Source organism: Elaeis guineensis, chromosome 15, assembly GCF_000442705.2.
Source record: "Elaeis guineensis isolate ETL-2024a chromosome 15, EG11, whole genome shotgun sequence".
In the NCBI taxonomy this organism is placed as follows: Eukaryota; Viridiplantae; Streptophyta; class Magnoliopsida; order Arecales; family Arecaceae; genus Elaeis; species Elaeis guineensis.
In genome coordinates, this window is record NC_026007.2 from 13,224,383 (window position 1) to 13,228,625 (window position 4,243).

At 39.3% G+C, this 4,243-nt stretch overlaps 1 non-coding gene across 1 annotated transcript; it reads left to right on the top strand.

Moving 5' to 3' along the window:
- Nucleotides 1-3,712: 3,712 nt before the first annotated feature.
- On the top strand, nucleotides 3,713-3,819 carry LOC140854168 (small nucleolar RNA R71). Its single transcript, XR_012137302.1, has one exon. It is a non-coding gene; the product is annotated as a small nucleolar RNA R71 (small nucleolar RNA).
- Nucleotides 3,820-4,243: the final 424 nt, after the last annotated feature.

A 4,243-nucleotide genomic window follows, 5' to 3' on the forward strand; every position in this document is an offset into this window, starting at 1 on the left:
AACCTTAGCAGCAGTTTTCTTAGACGCGAAGTGACCCCCACATGCTTGATCATGACAAAAAGATAAAATATTCATGACTTCGTTATCTGGGATACACCTTCTAATAATTTGATCAGGACATTGTTTAAAAAGATAAGGATCATCCCAAATGAAATATTTCACTTGGGCAAAGAATTTATATTTATCCTGCTTAGTCCAATGAGAAGGTATCTTGCCTATGGCTAAATAATTTACAATATCAGCAAACCAAGGTTCAGTAGACACAGACATGAGTTGCTCATCTGGGAAAGATTCATTGATGGGTGGTTCACTAGATGGTGCAACTGGAATTCGGGACAAATGATCTGCTACAACGTTCTCAGTGCCTTTCTTGTCCCTAATTTCTAGGTCAAATTCTTGTAGGAGCAAAATCCATCTGATTAAGCGTGCCTTGGCATCCTTCTTTGCTAGGAGATGTCTAATGGCTGAGTGATCGGTGTAAACAATGGTGTGGGTCCCAACCAAATAAGATCTAAATTTCTCTAAAGCAAAGACAACGGCAAGGAACTCCTTCTCAGTTGTGGTGTAGTTAAGCTGCGCATCATTTAAGGTTTTACTTGCATAATATATCACTCTAGGCAGCTTATTTATTCGTTGACCTAAGATTGCGCCCACAACATGATCGGACGCATCACACATTAATTCAAATGGTTCAGACCAGACAGGAGGATGAATGATTGGAGCTGATACAAGTGCATTTTTTAGAAATTCAAAGGATTCCAAGCACTCATGAGTAAATTCAAATTTAGTATCCTTTGCCAAAAGATTAGTCAGTGGACGTGCTACTTTGCTAAAGTTGGCAATAAACCTTCTATAGAATCCAGCATGACCTAAAAATGAACGTATTTCTTTCACAGATTTAGGTGGTGGAAGACTTGCAATTAGATCTATTTTGGCCTTGTCCACTTCAATCCCCTTTTTAGAAATGACATGGCCAAGAACTATTCCCTGTTTGACCATAAACTGACATTTTTCCCAGTTGAGAACTAGGTGCTTCTCCTTACATCGTTCTAGAACTAATTGCAGGTGATTCAGACATTCGGAGAAGGTTAGACCAAAAACAGAAAAGTCATCCATAAAAATTTCTAGAAATCGTTCTATCATATCTGAAAATATGCTGATCATGCATCTCTGAAAGGTTGCCGGTGCATTACATAGTCCAAAGGGCATTCGTCTATAGGCAAAAGTACCAAATGGACAGGTGAATGTAGTCTTTTCTTGATCTTCAGCGGCTATGGGGATCTGGTTGTAACCGGAGTATCCATCAAGAAAACAGTAAAACTCTTGTCCGGCTAGTCTTTCCAATATTTGATCAATAAATGGCAAAGGAAAGTGATCTTTCCTTGTCGCAGCATTCAACTTTCTATAGTCTATACAGACCCTCCATCCCGTTTGGGTCCTAGTTGGGATAAGTTCGTTTGCATCATTTTGGACCACTGTTACCCCAGATTTCTTGGGTACTACTTGAACTGGGCTTACCCAAGAGCTATCAGAAATAGGATAAATTATTCCACTATCTAGGAGTTTCAGAATCTCCTTTTTAACTACATCCTTCATAACTGGATTAAGCCTTCTTTGGGCTTCTCTTGTTGGTTTAGCCTCTTCCTCTAAGTATATTCTATGTTGAACTATAGAAGGGCTTATTCCTTTGATATCTGCTATGGTCCAACCTATTGCCTCTTGATTTGCTTTTAGAACTGACAATAACTCCTCCTCTTGCTTGGGATCTAGGTCTGATGCAATAATTACAGGCAAAGTTTCTTTGGGTCCTAGATATGCATACTTGAGATGTTCTGGGAGGGGCTTCAGTTCTAAAATGGGTGCTTCCTCTATCGATGGTTTAGGTGATGAGTTCACCATCTCAATGATTGGTTCAGTAGGAAGTGTCGATTCCTGATTAATCTGATTTTCTTTAAGTATTTCATTGACATCCTCAGACTCATGGATTAACCAGGGGTTAGACTCTAGGTCGACTTCATCATCACTAATGTCAATGGATTCATAAATACCATCTTGGACTACATTGACATCAGCATGAGAAGAGGATTCCTGTTCTAAGTTAAAAACATTAAGCTCAATGGTCATATTCCCAAAGGATAACTTCATTAGACCATTTCGACAATTGATTTCAGCATTGGCCGTAGCTAAGAATGGTCTTCCTAAAATGACAGGTATATGTCCTTTAGGATTCGCAACTGGCTCAGTCTCTAAAACAATAAAATCTACAGGAAAAATGAAATTTTCAACCTTTATCAGAACATCCTCGACCATTCCCTTAGGGATCCTGAGAGATCTATCGGCTAACTGTAATGTGATCCCAGTAGGTTGAAGTTTTTCTAATCCTAGTTGTTCATACACCGAATATGGAAGGATATTCACACTAGCTCCTAGATCTAGCAAGGCCTTTTTTATATTGGTTTCTCCAATAACACAAGAAATTGTTGGAGCTCCAGGGTCCTTATATTTAATTGGCACATGGCTAGATAGGTATGAACTGACACTTGCAGCCAAAAATGCTTTCTTTGGTACATTAGTGGTCCTTTTCCTAGTGCAGAGATCTTTTAAAAATTTGGCATAAGTTGGAACCTGATGGATTATATCTAAAAGAAGAATATTAACTTGGACTTGTTTAAATACCTCTAAAATTTTATCTAAATGTTCAGATTTATTGGATTTCAGTCTGTTTGGAAAAGGAGCTCTAGGACTTTTAAGTACTGGACTAGGTGAATTTTCAGTTTCTGGTGCTTGAGGTTGAAAGGTAGTAGTTTTAGAAGGTGACTCGGCAGATGAGTCATCTATATCATCAAGTGCAACTACCTTATTGTCTATTTGTTTTCCTGATCTTAAGGTATGAATGGCATTTACACCATTAACTTGGTTTCCTTGTTGGGGTCGTGGACCATTTTGGTTCCTAGGATTTGGCTCATGTTGGCTAGGTAACCTACCATGTTCTCGTTCACTAATGGTCGAAGCCAGCTGACTTACTTACATTTCCAGACGGGCTATAGCTTGGGTGTTATTATTTATGAGTTGACCCGTAGTTTGCATAAAGCTGGTATGTGTTTTCATCATGGCTTCTAGGCTTTTCTCTAAAGAGGTAATTTTCTTGTCATTATCATGGAAGCCTGGCGGGTTGTTCATTACTGGGTTGGACCTTAGATTTTGCTGATTGAAATTTGGATTACCTACATTAGGATTCTGGGACCATGAGAAATTCGGGTGATTCCTCCAACCTGGGTTATATGGGGGTGCATAAGGATTGTTCAATGGTCCTTGATAGGTGGCATTCACCTGTGCACACTCATTCGAGTAGGAACATTCTTCTAAGACATGGTCTGGTGCATTGCACCCTTTACACATGGGTGCAGATATTTGATTTACATTGGCTGGTCTCTGTAATTCTAAGGCTTCCAATCTACGTGTTAAGGTTGCAATCTTGGCCTCTGATGCTAGGGTTGGTTGAATTTGATGCATTCCTCCTCTTGAAGGTGTAGTTTTATCAGGTTCCCTAGTTGTTTCCCACTGTAAATTTTTCTCGGCTAGGTCTTCTAAGAATTGCCAAGCTTCAGTAGTTTCTTTGTCCATAAATTGGCCTTGGCACATGGACTCTAGCATGGTTCTTGAGTTTGAATCTAACCCCTCATAGATGATCTGGCATAGTCTCCAAGTTTCTATTCCATGGTGTGGGCATTGGGTCAAAAGATTCTTGAAACGATCAAAGTACTTCCAAAATGATTCACCAGCTAGTTGGTAAAATTGATTTATTTCATTCCTAATCCTAGCTGTTTTATGATGGGGAAAATACTTTTTTAAAAATGTTCTCACAAAGCCCTCCCAGGTAGTGACAGAATAGTTTGGCAAACTATAAAGCCACTTCTTAGCATTGTCCTTAAGGGCAAAGTTGATTAATCTAAGTTTGACCTCATCCTCTGTTAATTGCAGTTTCATGGTTGCACATACCTCCTCAAATTCTCTAATAAATATATAGGCATCCTCTAATCCTGTGAATTTTGGAAGCATATTTATGATTTGAGGTTTGATTTCAAAATTGTTAGCTGTGGGTTGTGGCAACCTGATACAAGATGGTTGGTTGGAGCCAACTGGATAACACAAATCCTTAAGGGTCATGGGTTGGATTGGTTCAGCCATTGGAACAACAGGAATTGACTCAATCCTAACTAGACGACCCGACACTCTTCTCCAC